The 17,247-nt window shown below is 43.4% G+C and overlaps 1 protein-coding gene across 8 annotated transcripts in view; it reads right to left on the bottom strand.

The window, feature by feature from the left end:
* dcp1b (decapping mRNA 1B) overlaps positions 1–17,247 on the bottom strand; it is a 127,565-nt gene that overhangs the window by 56,191 nt on the left and 54,127 nt on the right. Inside the window, exon 1 of one of the 8 annotated variants that reach the window (XM_070900510.1) lies at positions 10,673–10,716. The exons of the other annotated variants lie outside the window; for them this stretch is intronic. The gene's annotated coding sequence lies outside the window, so the exon portion shown is untranslated. Of the gene's footprint in view, positions 1–10,672; positions 10,717–17,247 lie in introns of those variants that run through there. 8 annotated transcript variants of the gene reach the window in all.

The following is a 17,247-nucleotide window of genomic DNA, read 5'->3' as shown; positions in this document are numbered from 1 at the left end:
CAACTTTTGTTACAAAGGGATTTTAGTATAAGAGTAAAGAAGTCTTACTACAATTATACAGCGCACTGGTGAGGCCACATCTGGAGTGCTGTGTACAGTCTGGTCTCCTTACCCAAGGAAAGACATACTTGCCTGAGAGGGAGTGCAACAAAGGTCCACTAGACTGGTTGCTGAGATTGACCTATGAGGAGAGATTGAGTAGACAAGGCCTATATTCCCTAGAGTTTCGAAGAATGAGATGTGATCTAATTGAAACATATAAAATTCTTAAGAGGTTTGACAGGGTTAATGCTGAGAATTTTTCCCCTGGCTGGGGAATCTAGAAGACGAGGTGACTGTCTCAGAATAAGGGGTCGGCCATTTAGGACTGAGATGAGGAGAAATTTCTTCACTCAAAGGGTTGTGAATCTTTGGAATTCTCTACCCCAGAGAGCTGTGGATGCTCAATCGTTGAGTATATTCAAGACAGAGGTCGATAAATTTTTGAGAACTAAGGGAACTAAGGGATATGGGGATAGTGCGCAAAGGTGGAGTTGAGGTAGATCATCCATGATCTTGTTGAAGGGCGGAGCAGGCTCCAAGGGCCTTATGTTCTTTTATAACACCACTTCCCACTTTATGCTGGTCTGAGTAGCTACCATTAGCTCGTACTCTGTTTTCTGTTTTGTAGATAGCTTGCTATCCATTCTACTACTTGTTCTCTGACTCCACATGCTCTGACTTTAGTCTCATGTGTCCACTATGCAGAACCATATGGCCTTCTCCAGCTCCTATTTCTTATGTTCTTATACACCAGGCTGTTTAGGCCAGTAGATGATGAAGTGTCGATCAACTGGACTGCTTTGTCCTAGATAATCTCAAGCTTCTTTAGTGATGTTACGGCTGTGCCCATTCAAGCAAGCTGGGAGTATTCATCACACTCCTGACTTGTGCCTTGTTGGTGGTGGAGAGGGTTTGGGGAGTCAGGAGGTGAGCCATCCACCGCAGAATACCCAGCCTCTGACCTCCAGTAGCCACACCATTTGTGGTGAGTCCAGTTCAGTTTCTGGTCAATGGTGAACCCCAAGATGTTGATGGTAATGCCATTTAACGTCAAGGGGAGTGGTCAGGCTCTCTTTATTGATTGTTATTGGTCAAGTAAAATTATAAAATTCTGCAAGAATTCATGTCATAATCTTGTGGTGAACAGTTAAATGTCAAATCCTGGTCACACAACCTTCTGACTCAGAGGTGCGAGTGCAATTACTGAGTCAAGCCGATACGTCATTTAAAAATAAATCTGAATCAAATCAGCTCTTGAAAAATATGTGATTTGTAATTCTGAGAATTCTTTTACACCCCTTAGTATTCTGCTCTAATACAACACACGTTATTTAATGGCTTGCTCCATAAAACAAAACTACCAAAAAGCATATACAGGATACAGACTGATACCTGCTTTCCTCATACTTCCCTCAGAATTGTATAAAAACTGCACTTATGAACTCCCAACTGTCCAGCCTTTGGCCCTCCATTCACCATGACATTTCTGCAGGGTCCACAGCCAGATAGGGAATGGAAGACCAACAGGAAGAGCAGTGCAAGGAAGGTAGTGCAGGAGTCCCATGTCATCCCCCTGCAAAACAGATACACTGCTTTGGGTACTGTTGAGGGGGATGACTCATCAGGGGAGGGCAGCAGCAGCCAAGTTCATGGCACCATGGCTGGCTCTGCTGCACAGGAGGGCAGGAAAAAGAGTGGGAGAGCAATAGTGATTGGGGATTCAATGGTGAGGGGAATAGATAGGCGTTTCTGCGGCCGCAACCGAGACTCCAGGATGGTATGTTGCCTCCCTGGTGCAAGGGTCAAGGATGTCTCGGAGCGGGTGCAGGACATTCTAAAAAGGGAGGGAGAACAGACAGTTGTCGTGGTGCACATTGGTACCAATGACATAGGTAAAAAAGCATATACAGGATACAGACTGATACCTGCTTTCCTCATACTTCCCTCAGAATTGTATAAAAACTGCACTTATGAACTCCCAACTGTCCAGCCTTTGGCCCTCCATTCAACATGACATTTCTGCAGGGTCCACAAAAAGGGATGAGGTCCTACGAAACGAATTTAAGGAGCTAGGAGCTAAATTTAAAAAGTAGGACCTCTAAAGTAGTAATCTCGGGATTGCTACCAGTGCCACATGCTAGTCAGAGTAGGAATCGCAGGATAGCGCAGATGAATACTTGGCTTGAGCAGTGGTGCAGCAGGGAGGGATTCAAATTCCTGGGGCATTGGAACTGGTTCTGGGGGAGGTGGGACCAGTACAAACCGGACGGTCTGCACCTGGGCAGGACTGGAACCAATGTCCTAGGGGGAGTGTTTGCTAGTGCTGTTGGGGAGGATTTAAACTAATATGGCAGGGGGATGGGAACCAATGCAGGGAGACAGAGGGAAACAAAAAGGAGGCAAAAGCAAAAGACAGAAAGGAGATGAGGAAAAGTGGAGGGCAGAGAAACCCAAGGCAAAGAACAAAAAGGGCCACTGTACAGCAACATTCTAAAAGGACAAAGGGTGTTACAAAAACAAGCCTGAAGGCTTTGTGTCTTAATGCAAGGAGTATCCGCAATAAGGTGGATGAATTAACTGTGCAAATAGATGTTAACAAATATAATGTGATTGGGATTACGGAGACGTGGCTCCAGGATGATCAGGGCTGGGAACTCAACATCCAGGGGTATTCAACATTCAGGAAAGATAGAATAAAAGGAAAAGGAGGTGGGGTAGCATTGCTGGTTAAGGAGCAAATTAAGGCAATAGTTCGGAAGGACATTAGCTTGGATGATGTGGAATCTATATGGGTAGAGCTGCAGAATACCAAAGGGCAAAAAACGTTAGTGGGAGTTGTGTACAGACGTCCAAACAGTAGTAGTGATGTTGGGGAGGGCATCAAACATGAAATTAGGGGTGCGTGCAATAAAGGTGCAGCAGTTATAATGGGTGACTTTAATATGCACATAGATTGGGTTAACCAAACTGGAAGCAATACGGTGGAGGAGGATTTCCTGGAGTGCATAAGGAATGGTTTTTTAGACCAATATGTCGAGGAACCAACTAGGGGGGAGGTCATCTTAGACTGGGTGTTGTGTAATGAGAGAGGATTAATTAGCAATCTCGTTGTGCGAGGCCCCTTGGGGAAGAGTGACCATAATATGGTGGAATTCTGCATTGGGATGGAGAATGAAACAGTTAATTCAGAGACCATGGTCCAGAACTTAAAGAAGGGTAACTTTGAAGGTATGAGGCGTGAATTGGCTAGGATAGATTGGCGAATGATACTGAAGGGGTTGACTGTGGATGGACAATGGCAGACATTTAGAGACCGCATGGATGAACTACAACAATTGTACATTCCTGTCTGGCGTAAAAATAAAAAAGGGAAGGTGGCTCAACCGTGGCTATCAAGGGAAATCAGGGATAGCATTAAAGCCAAGGAAGTGGCATACAAATTGGCCAGAAATAGCAGCGAGCCCGGGGACTGGGAGAAATTTAGAACTCAGCAGAGGAGGACAAAGGGTTTGATTAGGGCAGGGAAAATGGAGTACGAGAAGAAGCTTGCAGGGAACATTAAGACAGATTGCAAAGGTTTCTATAGATATGTAAAGAGAAAAAGGTTAGTAAAGACAAACGTAGGTCCCCTGCAGTCAGAATCAGGGGAAGTCATAACGGGGAACAAAGAAATGGCGGACCAATTGAACAAGTACTTTGGTTCGGTATTCACTGAGGAGGACACAAACAACCTTCCGGATATAAAAGGGGTCGGAGGGTCTAGTAAGGAGGAGGAACTGAGGGAAATCTTTATTAGTCGGGAAATTGTGTTGGGGAAATTGATGGGATTGAAGGCCGATAAATCCCCAGGGCCTGATGGACTGCATCCCAGAGTACTTAAGGAGGTGGCCTTGGAAATAGTGGTTGCATTGACAGTCATTTTCCAACATTCCATTGACTCTGGATCAGTTCCTATGGAGTGGAGGGTAGCCAATGTAACCCCACTTTTTAAAAAAGGAGGGAGAAAGAAAACGGAATTATAGACCGGTCAGCCTGACATCGGTAATGGGTAAAATGATGGAATCAATTATTAAGGATGTCATAGCAGTGCATTTGGAAAGAGGTAATATGATAGGTCCAAGTCAGCATGGATTTGTGAAAGGGAAATCATGCTTGACAAATCTTCTGGAATTTTTTGAGGATGTTTCCAGTAGAGTGGACAAGGGAGAACCAGTTGATGTGGTATATTTGGACTTTCAGAAGGCTTTCGACAAGGTCCCACACAAGAGATTAATGTGCAAAGTTAAAGCACATGGGATTGGGGGTAGTGTGCTGACATGGATTGAGAACTGGTTGTCAGACAGGAAGCAAAGAGTAGGAGTAAATGGGGACTTTTCAGAATGGCAGGCAGTGACTAGTGGGGTACCGCAAGGTTCTGTGCTGGGGCCCCAGCTGTTTACACTGTACATTAATGATTTAGACGAGGGGATTAAATGTAGTATCTCCAAATTTGCGGATGACACTAAGTTGGGTGGCAGTGTGAGCTGCGAGGAGGATGCTATGAGGCTGCAGAGCGACTTGGATAGGTTAGGTGAGTGGGCAAATGCATGGCAGATGAAGTATAATGTGGATAAATGTGAGGTTATCCACTTTGGTGGTAAAAACAGAGAGACAGACTATTATCTGAATGGTGACAGATTAGGAAAAGGGGAGGTGCAAAGAGACCTGGGTATCATGGTACATCAGTCATTGAAGGTTAGTATGCAGGTACAGCAGGCGGTTAAGAAAGCAAATGGCATGTTGGCCTTCATAGCGAGGGGATTTGAGTACAGGGGCAGGGAGGTGTTGCTACAATTGTACAGGGCCTTGGTGAGGCCACACCTGGAGTATTGTGTACAGTTTTGGTCTCCTAACCTGAGGAAGGACATTCTTGGTATTGAGGGAGTGCAGCGAAGGTTCACCAGACTGATTCCCGGGATGGCGGGACTGACCTATCAAGAAAGACTGGATCAACTGGGCTTGTATTCACGAGTTCAGAAGAATGAGAGGGGACCTCATAGAAACGTTTAAAATTCTGACGGGGTTAGACAGGTTAGATGCAGGAAGAATGTTCCCAATGTTGGGGAAGTCCAGAATCAGGGGTCACAGTCTAAGGATAAGGGGTAAGCCATTTCGGACCAAGATGAGGAGAAACTTCTTCACCCAGAGAGTGGTGAACCTGTGGAATTCTCTACCACAGAAAGTTGTTGAGGCCAATTCACTAAATATATTCAAAAAGGAGTTAGATGAAGTCCTTACTACTAGGGGAATCAAGGGGTATGGTGAGAAAGCAGGAATGGGGTACTGAAGTTGCATGTTCAGCCATGAACTCATTGAATTGCGGTGCAGGCTAGAAGGGCCGAATGGCCTACTCCTGCACCTATTTTCTATGTTTCTATGCTACCGATCTGCTCAATCACACCCTCACCACCACCTTTGATGCCCTAATCCGTTAAAACAATTACTCTCTGTCACCCTGGCCGTTCCACCTGGTTACAGCCCTGATCGTCACTCCCTTAAGTCCAAGGAACGCAGACTTGAACAGATATGGTAAACAACTAGTTTAGCCATTCACCACATGATCTGGCTGGACCAGGGAAAGCATTATCAGGTCCTGTTCTTGTCTGCCAAAATTGCTCACTATTCCAAAATCATTCTGGAATGCAACGATAAACCCCAGCTTCTATTCTCCACTGCTAACCGTCTTTTTAAACCCCTCTCCCCAGTCTCCACCCTCACCTCCGATAATAAGTGTGAGGAGCTCATGGACTTCTTTGTCTCTAAGATTGAAACCATCTGTTCAGCCGCTTCTGCCTCTTCCCTTCCTTCCCCGAGCCCACCAGACCAAACTTACCCTAAAGATTATCCCTGCAGCCTTTGAAACATTTGACCACTATCTTTCTCCAACGCCTCTCCACCTTCATCCAGCTGGGTGAGACTACACTCGCCTGGTTCCATTCTTATCTATCTAATCACAGCCAGAAAATCACCTGCAACAGCTTCTCTTCCCACCCCCGCATCGTTACCTCTGGTGTCTCCCAAGGATCTATCCTTGCCCCCCCTCCTATTTCTCATCTACATGTTGCCCCTTGGCAACATCATCTGAAAACACAGCGTCAATTTCCACATGTACTCTGATGACACCTAGTTCTACCTCACCACCACTTCTCTCGATCACTCCACGGTCTCTAAATTGTCGGACTGCTTGTCAGACACCCAGTTCTGGATGAGCAGAAAGATCGAAGCCGTTGTTTTCAGCCCCCGCCACAAACTCCGTTCCCTAACCACTGATTCCATCCCTCTGCTCAACTTCTGTCTGAGGTTGAACCACACTGTTCGCAACCTTGGTGTCATATTTGACCCTGAAATGAGCTTTTGACCACATATCCGCAGCATAACTAAGACCGCCTATTTCCACCTCCGTAACATCGCCCATCTCCGTCCTTGCCTCAGCTCATCCGCTGCTGAAACCATCATCCCTGCCTTTGTTACCTCTAGTCTTGACTATTCCAACGCACTCTTGGCTGGCCTCCCACATTCTACCCTACATAAACTAGAGGTGATCTAAAACTCGACTGCCCGTGTCCTAACTCGCACCAAGTCCCTCTCACCCATCATCCCTGCGCTCGCTAACCTGCACTGGCACCCGGTTAAGCAATGCCTCGACTTCAAAATTCTTATCCTTGTTTTCAAATCCCTCCATGATCTCGCCCCTCCCTATCTCTATAAGCTCCTTCAGCCCCACAACCCCCCACCCCCCTCCACCCAGGAGATGTCTGCGCTCCTCTGATTATGATCTCTTGAGCATCCCTGATTATAATTGCTCAACGATTGGTGGCCGTACCTTCTGTTGCCTCGGCCCTAAGCTCTGGAGCTCCCTGCCTCTCTACCTCTTTCTTCCTTCAAGATGCTCCTTAAGACCTCCCCTTTGACTAAGCTTTTGGTCACCTGCCCTGATATCTCCTTATGTGGCATAATGTCAAACCTTTTATCTCATAATACTCCTATGAAGCGTCTTGGGACATTTCACTACGTTAAAGGTGCTATATTAATACAAATTGTTGTTGTTGAAAAATACTTTTAAAGTATTTGTTCTATAAGGCTCCAGAATATAATTTAATAATTATTTGTTGTAGTTTATGCAGTTGTTCTCTCTCTCCCTGTCCCCACACATAGCTGGACTAGAAATGCAGGGAATGCTTTAACTGTTCATCACAAGATCATGACATGAATTCTTGGAGAATTTTATAATCTTAGCTGGCTTGTAATTCAGGCATTGCTGAAGCTTTTATCTTTGCTTCCTCTTAATGGGATGAGGGCTCCATATCAAAAGGTCAGCTGTGATGCAGAGGTGCATGCCACAATGTAATTCTCTGGAGTGGAGGATGACAGCGTATATAGTCACTATCCTCCTTCATCTCTCACTCTTTGAAAGAATGCATCAGAAACAGCAATTATCGAGCACGGTCACCTAGCATGTACCTTACTGAGCTAAATTCTGAATAAATAACTCTAGAACACCTTCAAACACAGATTTAAGATACTACTAATTTTCACTTAGTATGCATTTTCAATGAAGATAGAATCATCGCCTTGGAAGGTAAAATGTTTCAAACAGTTGTTCATCAAAAGGCTTCCGCACGGTTGTCTACCCAACCACTACATGCAATGGATACCAAGTACAAAGGCATAACCGTGAAGGAGACCCAGCTGAACTGCTTCTACACGTGTCCGGGAGGTAAGGTTCTCTCAAATCTTTGTACTTGTGCAAACCAAATTTCACAACATAATGTAAAATAATATTCTAAAAAAGTTGTTTTAAAAATTGCAATTTAGATTTGGGTGCAAAATTCAACGATGTCCTGATTGCAATTTCTCCCCTGTCAGTGATCAAATTTATATCACCAGGCTTTAAATGTACCTGAATGCTGATATTCCCCACTCCTATTTTTTCTCATCAATGACAGAAACATACTACAGATATGATAATTTTACAAAAAGAAAATTCAAATATAACATTTTTACAATAAACTACATCCAATACTAGGACTGTAATTGCAGACAGATGGTACGAAATTTACTTGGCAGTTTTAATTTACCTCCGTTAACAATTAAAGTAAATTCTCAGCAATAAGTCATAAATGATTTATCTCAATTTCCTCAAAAAAAATTTGAGGCAAGTTTTCTTAAGACCTAATGTATAATTCTAATGTAACAAATATTTTTGCCAGGCCACTCTTCACTATAGGTCACAAATGTAAGAAAAACATTAATCTCACAACAGAGATTCATCAGGTCATTCAAAGTATACTTCAAAAGTTGTTCACATTTTTATTTTTGTTTAGCATGTGTAGGTTAAATGTGTTTAAGAACTGATTAAGAACTTGTAACTACATAGTGGTCTCTGTTTTATCTGTGTATTCATTTTACTTGAAGTAATCTAGAACAATTGGAACCAAAGTGTAATTGTACAGAACCAAGAAAGAAAAAGAATGAACTGCATTTATAGAATACGTATCACAACCGCAGGGCAACTCAAATTGTTTTACAGCTAATTAAGTATTTTTGAAATGTAGTCACTGTTATAATGTAGGAAACACAGCAGCCAAACAGCAATGAAATAAATGATATGATCATCTGTTTTTAGGTGTTGGTTGAGGGATAAATGTTGGCCAAGACACTGGGAGAACTCCTAGCTCTAATTCGAATAGAGCCGTGAGATCTTTTACACCCACCTAGAGCAGACGGGGCCTCGATTTAATGTCTCATCCAAAAGACAGCACCCCAACAGGGCAGCACTCCCTTAGTACTACACTGAACTGCTGGCATGTGTGCTCAAGTTTCTGCGTGGGGCTTGAACCCACAACTTTCTGACTCAGTGGCAAGAGTGTTCCCATTGAGCCAACACCTCAATTGTCAACAAAATGAAGGACATTCTAAGTTCTATAGACTTCTACATGTGTATTGTCCCTTAGATAAGCTACATAGATCAGATCTCTCTATAACGTCGTTTTGTTCTCCCTCCCCATCTGGAGGCAATGGCTCCCTTATTTAAGATCAGTTCCAATGGCTGTGCTCACCCTCCATAACCAAGCCTAAGGGGCTATCGCTCATGTATGATCAGTGAAATAACAATCAGCCACTGATTGCTTTACAGTCAGCAGCATATGTTCCAGGATACATTTAGGAACACAGACATATTTAACCTAGAGAACTAAATGGGAACAATTGAACTTGATCAGATCAGAATGTATAATCTTTGAGCATATTCTATCAGTTTCAGTGGCAGCATTCTATCTGACTGCAGAGAACATCACAGTTGAGCCCATTCCTCCCCTCACCACTCATTCATACAGATACATGTGCAGTATGGATTATTGTACAGCGATCAGGAGTAGGCAACTTGGCCAAATATTTTGCTTCATTAACCCAGAGGCGGTACAGCTAACTATAGGAGCACAACCACTCTCCTAGCAGATAACTAAGCACAGACTGGGGATGGAATCTGAGACCTTCTTGGTCTGTAAGACTCAGAAATGGTAACTTTACCTCTGAAGCATTGGGGGAGTTGATTTTATAGGGCTGGATTTTCGGCTTTGATATTTTTTGGGCGATAATGGCGACGGGGCGGGAAAGTTAACGCCCGGGAACAGTTTGCGCCTCAGTAACTAAGTTTGGGCAACTGAGTCCTGAGGCCCTGAGTCAAGGGGCGCAGCGCTAAGAGAGGGTGTTAGGATGGGAAACTCCCGAGCTAAAGAGACGGGCCGGGAGCGCTCCTCCGCAAGACGGGATCGTTGGTCTGCCTGATTTCCCAGGCGGTCAGTGCGATGTGCGCTTTGCGACATACGGGTCGGGCTGAAGTTCAAACTCGCGCCGGTGTCGCAACCAGGGGCAGCTCTTCCGGGCAGCGCTGCTCAGCCAAACCGGACCCGAGGATCACTGTGGGGCACTGGAGGCTGACCGCCCGGCCAAAACACCTCACCACCGCCATTGCCGCCACTCCGGGGTGAAAAACGGAGCGCAGAAGACCTGAAAATCCAGCCCTAGACTCTTTACAGTCAATTATAGTAAATACAATAAGCTGATCAGAACTGCAAATGACTTGAACTTGAAGATTTCATCGGGAATATCTGCTTCTCCCCTCTTTTTAAAAAAAAATTGCCTTCATTATATGGTTGCTTGTTATATTTTTAATTTCAAGGAACTAAATAACTGTGATGAAATTAACAATCAGCCACTGATTGCTTTACAGTCAGCAGCATAATATGGTCCAGGGTAAATTAAGGAACACAGACATATTTAACCTAGAGAACTAAATGGAAACAATTGAACTTGATCAGATCAGAATGTATAATCTTCTAGCATGTTCCATCAGTTTCAGTTTGAACACCAAGTTGCTACTTTTCTGTCAAAAATAATCCTCCAATCATTCAAATCTCCACTAATCACCCACACCGAACAGTTAAACACAGTGGTCTTCAAAATTCACCAGTAATCACTGCAGTTGGATAATGGCTGTAACATACATATATGCATCAAGCAACTATGCGAAAGCTTTTTATTTGTCCCCACAAATATTTTTAAATCAACTTTGTCATGGAAAATGTATTACCTGGTCCAAACTCCAACTTTCCTTGCTTTTGCACATTTCAAACAGCAATCCACTGTGTAACTGTACCACAAGATAAACAAATCCACAATGTCCTCGAACATTATCTGTGATCTTTATGTCATATGTAAATTGAGTTTGGGCAGTCTCAACACAGCTCTCAATGTGCATAGGCTCACAATAAAAAGCACAACACAAAATTCAAACCAAATTCACAATCTCACTCAAAATCAGTTTGCAGCAAAGCCCACCATTCATTGGGCTCAAATTTGCCCAGAAGTTGCTCTGTTTTTTTCGGGGCAACTTAATTTTTCTGGAGTATCTTAAAAATCCCCATTTTGCACATTCAATTTCCGCCAGTGTGAGTTAGTTAGGATTTTTTTTGGTTTAGTTTTTTTTCCAAAAGGGGACGTTATCAGCCACCTATGCCCGTTTTGGCCATTTAAGCCACTTTGGACAGCTAATAGTTGCTCCAAACTAACTTAGGCCAGCGTATGTGGCCACTTGTGGCTGCACAGAAAACCCTTGCGAAGAGTTAAAAAATCAGCGCAGGTAGGTACATCTGAGACCATTTGGCCAGAGATAGGGGCGGGAGGGGGAGCGGAGAAGACCTTGCAAAGCACTAAACAAAGCACAACATTCAAGAAGCATAAAAACATTCAAGAAGAAATAAAAAATAAAACTAAGTCCCACCTTGCTATCAAAACTCGGCCCGGGAAGTCAGCGGGCCGGCCGGTGCGGGAGGCCACTCGGCCCGGGATAGGTGCGGGGCGACCAGGGAGAGCACAGGGAACTGGCCGCCGACATCCAAGCAGAAAATGACTTCTAAGATAAACTGTCAACCTGCTAAAGGAGACATGGAATCTCTACTTTCACTGGGTATTTCACTATAGTGATAGATAATCCAGCGGCAGTTTCTGGTCAGCTATGGTGTACAGCCATTCAGCTCATGAGCATTAGCCTTGATTATATGCTCAAGTCTTGGAATTATTTGGTAATTTTGTACTATGGGCTAACAGTAAACAAAAACTGGATTGAAACCATCCAAAATTATTTCACTTAGGAACCTTGGACTTTCCTCCCATCCATCTGAGCTGGTTTTGAACATAATGTGACACCTGAAAGACAGTGTTCTACTCCATTTAGCCAGGCCACTCGGCCTGGGATAGGGGCGGGACGCATCGGGTCCCACACTGCAGCACGCACACAGAGGCTGGAGACAGGAGCTACTGCGCATGCGCACACACTCCAACGCGCATGTGGAGAGCTGCCGGCACTATTTCTGGCGCAGGGCCCTAGCTCTGCCTCCCAATCGACTGGCCACGCCGTGCCAAGCCCCGGGAGAGGCAACACAGCGGCCATAATTGGGGGAGATTTTTTTCGCCGCCATTTTCAGCCCACAAAGTTGCCGCACCTCTGGTGAGTGCGCCGAAAAAAGGGGTGGGCCAAATTTGAGCCCATAATGTGGGATTTATGAAATAGGTGATACTTAAATACCATGTTACATAATGATCCTGGAAGTATAGCAGACTAGATATTTTTATGACTGATATGGCTACACTTAGAGAAGTCAATAGCCCCCAATTTTCAAAAACATGACATATTTAAAGTTTGGTAAATTTAACCGACAGTGTACTGATCTATTGGGAAAAATAAGGCAACAGTTGGACTGTACTAGCACAAACATGAGGTATCAAAGAGTTAAATCATATAATACTAATTCATAAATTATCCAGTTACCATGGACTCAATACATTAAAACCAGCATCGGATTAGAATGGATGCTCAGTAGTCAGAATATTGGGTGGAGATCTATCCCATTGGATCTCCACACATTGTGCAACATATCATCTGATCAGCTTTAAAGCAAGCTTAAGGTGGATGTGTTTCATTTTAATATTTGTCAATTAAAATTAAAAAGCAAACAAGCTAATTTTGTGAAGAATGTGCTACGTGCTCATTTGACCCATATAAAGCAGGGGTGAGAGACCAGCATGTTACTGGGTTGGCATTTAAAAAGAGAAATTGCCTGTATAACTTCCAGCGTGTGTGAAATAGTCTTTACCTTTGGGTTTGAGAATGCAGAATTTTTCAGTGTTAATATTTTTGTCATTTTTGTTTGGATATTTCCAGCTAAGAGTTCAGGCAGCATTACTACAATTAAAAAGTTTGAAAGTGGGATTCCAAAGGGTATTCCTTTCTTTTTGTGTTATTTTGAAGAGGAAGAACAGGACAAAAGGATACGAGGCAGATTTTCTTACACTTGTCTACTCTTAACCACACAGGTGTGTGTGTGCAGACCCAGGCACACTCACCTGCAAAGGCCCAAGGAAACTGCCTTCATAAGCACATTTCACTCAGGAAGCAGCGAATAACAAATATGCTGTCAGCTCAACACTACCTGCAGGTAAACTCCACCACAGGGCAGTGAACTTGTATGCCTCAGAGTCATTTCAAGCTACCACAGAAAAGAACAACAACATTTGTCAATCAGTTCACAGGTGGATCAAGCAGGTTTACTGATTAATTGCTTTGCCTTTACTAAAACACATCTCTTTCCCCATTAGAAACCAGCAGCTCAATGAAGGCACTGGATTTTTTTTGCATCATTAAAAGGCATCCATGTGGCCTACACTCAGTAACATGGTCTACATGAACAAGGGCTTCCACTTCAATGTACAGATGGTCAGTGATCATCAAAACAAGATCATGCAAGTGAATGCTTGCTTCCCAGGGAGCAGACAGGATATCTTCATTTTAAAGCAATTCCCTTCCCAAGTTTAACTGATGAAGAAAGAAAAAGTGCAAGGATGTCTTCATGCCACCCCCAATGAGGCCCATGCAGTCATCAGAATCGTCAAAAGTACTATATGCACTTTGAAGCAGTGCTTCAGATAATTGGAGACATCAGGAACTTCTTACAAGACAAATCTGCCCAGGTCTCCAAGACCACTGTAATCTGCTGTATTTTCCGCAACACTAACATTCAGAGAGGTACAATCATGAAAATGGCAGAGGAAGAGGCTCACCACAGCAAACGTCAAAGTAAGATGATGACAATGAGCCAGAAGATATTCCTGCTGAACCACATTGGCAGGCAGCAAGACATACAGCAGGCTTTCACTGGAGATTTTGAACGTAGTGCTACAAGGCAAGGGAATACACATTAAATGATAGGATACGGAGAAGTATAGAAGAATAAAGACACCTTGGAGTGCATGTCCACAGATCCCTGAAGGTAGCGGGCTAGGTAGATAAGGTGATTAAGAAGGCATACTTGCCTTTATTAGCCGAGGCATAGAATACAAGAGCAGGTTGGTTAAGCTTGAACTGTGTAAAACACTAGTTAGGCCACAGCTAGAGTACTGTGTGCCATTCTGGTCACCACATTACAGGAAAGATGTGGTTGCATTACAGAGGGTACAGAGCAGATTTACAAGGATGTTGCCTGGACTAGAGAATTTTAGCTATGAGGAAAGATTGGATAGGCTGGGTTTGTTTTCTTTAGAACAGAGGAAGCTGAGGGTGACCTTATTGAGGTATATAAAAAAATGAGGGGCCTAGATAGAGTGGATAGGAAGGGCCTATTTTCCTTCGCAGAGGACTCAACAAACAGGGGGCATAGATTTAAAGTAATTGGTAGGAGGTTTAGAGGGGATTGGACGGTAAAATTTCTCACCCAGAGGATGGTGGAGGTCTGGAATCCACTGCCTGAAAGGGTGGTAGAGGCAGAAACCCTCACCACATTTAAAAAGTGCTTGGATGTGCAATTGAAGTGCCATAACCTCATTGCTACGGACCAAGAGCTAGAAAGTGGGATTAGGCTGGATATTTCTTTGTCGTTTGGCACAGACACAATAGGCCAAAATGGCCTCCTTCCGTGCTGTAAATTTCTATGATTCTATTTCCCCATCAAATTAACAGTCCTCTTCATGTGTATTATGCAAGAATCAAACACACCTACTACTACACTGATCTCTATAATGACCATAAGTATGGATCTCCTTCATTTCAACTGCTAACATCTTATTCTATACTATTGAAAGAAAACTTTATGGACCTGATCAAAATAAAGCGCAAAAAAATTTAACAGCCTAATTTCCTTTGATGAATGTGCATATTTGGTGTGCTGTAGAGCCTAATCTTGTACTCCTTCTAGGTACAGTAGCAGAAGTAAATGGCTGCTGGGCATCAGGTGAGGTCTGTTGAGATCCTCTGCCTCTTTGCCATCCTACAATTACTCATACCACATCTACTAATGTAGTAGCTGCCTACCCAGTCATGTTTTCTGCCATTGTCATTTGTGCGGGAGGAGTCAAATATGGCAGTGCATTGACAAGCAGCAATTTTATCCATGTCTGCGCCAGCCATATCCCAGTTGGTGAGCAGTCAGTAAATCTAAAGATTTGCATGGGAACAGACCTCTGGGCAACCTCCACAATGGCTCCCTCCATCTGATTCCCAACATTATGAATTTGGAGAAGACAGCCTGTTGGAGAATGACGCTCAAGACCTCTATAGCAAATTCTAAGCATTCACAGATACTCCCAATTGAGCTCAGGACCTCTGGCATTAAAGGCTCTGTTGGAGATGGCCTGGATTTGCCACATATTCCTGCTGTACTGCAGTAAAATTGTTACACATGGCTGCACAAATATTGGTAGTGGATTCCTCCAGAGTTTCCAACAGACCATCTAGAGTGCTTAGCATATCCCCTAAATGAATGGAAAAAACAAGTGCTTAGATAAATCATTCTTTAAAATACAAGCCCCATGGGGTCTGGATTCCAGGGCTCCACAGTTGAGGAAGGGTGTGAGCTGGCCCTCTGGCTGCCAGGTTCCAACTCCTCCAAACTCACCTCTACATACACTTTCACACTCACGTGCTAGTGCTTGCAGCGGGCGAAGTGAGGAACCCAGAGTGCTGTGAGGTGCTAGCTTACTGGGTGGCATTGGGATCTATGTCTTGTCCTTCTCGAAGGCCTATGAAAACAGGAGAAAGCTATGTTGGACTGGTAGCTGAAACACCCCCTCAAACAGACCTAAGAGCATGTGTCAAAGAGCTTTGTTGCAATATATTGAGTGTACACACACAAAGATCAAGAGAAATATGCCACGACACAAATAAAGTATTATCTATGATCTATCAGGTTATTGGCTTCTATCACGGTACACATGGGATTTAAATAGAAAGAAAAGGAAGACTTGCATTTATCGATCACAAACTCAGGATATCCCAAAGTGCTTTATAGCCAATTAAATACCTTTTAAAAGTGTAGCCACTGTTGTAATGTAGGAAACATAGTGGCCAATTGTGCACAGAAAGATCCCACTGAAGCAATGTGATAACGACCAGGGGAGAACTCTCCTGTTCCTCTTCGAAATAGTGCCATGGGATCTTTTACGTTCAATTAAGAGGGCAGATGGGGCCTCGGTTTAACATCTCATCCAAAGGATGACACCTCCAACAGTGCAGCACTCCATGAACTGAAGCATCAGCCTAAAATCTGTACTTAAGTCTCTGGAGTGGGACTTGAACTCAGTACCTTCTGACTCAGAACTGAGAGTGCTATCTCCGAGCCATGGCTGAAAACCTACATATAAAAATATGCAAAGGTACAACACAGTCACCCAACACCATTGTGGCTCATTAAACAGAATACTGGAACTTTTTCACAGCAGGAATAAATGCAGCCTCAAGCCTCATGAATTCTATGACTGATGATGGGGGTGGCGGAAGTTGAAGTATACTGACAAAAAATAAAATTGGTCTATGATGCTTCATATTATTCACCCTTCCTTTTGTCACAAATAATGCCAATCCCACTGTCTCATAAATCATGAGAAACTCTCAAAAATCATGAAATTTTGCAAAAAATCATGAGTTGCTATTTTTTCCCAAACATAAACTAATATAGATTGACAGTTCATTTATAAACCTGATTAGTAGCTTTATTTAATCTAACAGGTCACAGCTCTTTACGAAAACTATATTCCTGCATCTGAAAATTCTTGACAAAAAGGACACGACTGCTGCCAATGAAATAAAAGTAGTTGCGCATATGCAGTTCCAGTGGTCTTTTGGTTGTTCTCACTGGACTTCCCACAGATTGGTGAGAGAGACAGGGGAGGGGATGGGAAAAAAAGATCGCTGCTGGAGCAACTGAGCCGCGTCGGGGAAAATTGATCGCTGCTGCCGAACTGAAAAGAAAATAAAAATTAAACATTGAATTACTATTTATGCACTGCCAAACTGAGCCGAGAGAGAAAAGAGGGGAGGGGGTGGAGAAAAGAGATCACTGCATCCAAACTGAGTCAAAAAAAAAAATTAAACTTAAAGTTGAACTGGTTATCATGAAAGTTAACAGCTTCCTGTTCAATGGCAGCAGTCACTCTGTTACAAAAATCCTACCAGTTATCGCCACCCTTCACCTGGTGCTGTCAACCAAAGGTATGCAGTCCATAAAAGCTCATCCTTCTAGTACCGTAGCCTTTCAATCCAACTTTAATTTGAACTATAAAATGAGCAGTGATAGAAACTATTTGCTCCATTTTGCCATATAATGGTGCTAACCTTTC

The sequence above is a fragment of the Pristiophorus japonicus genome, chromosome 15 (assembly GCF_044704955.1).
Source record: "Pristiophorus japonicus isolate sPriJap1 chromosome 15, sPriJap1.hap1, whole genome shotgun sequence".
Lineage (NCBI taxonomy): Eukaryota > Metazoa > Chordata > Chondrichthyes > Pristiophoridae > Pristiophorus > Pristiophorus japonicus.
The sequence above is the reverse complement of the archived record's forward strand: the minus strand, read 5'-3'. Positions and strand labels throughout refer to the sequence as shown.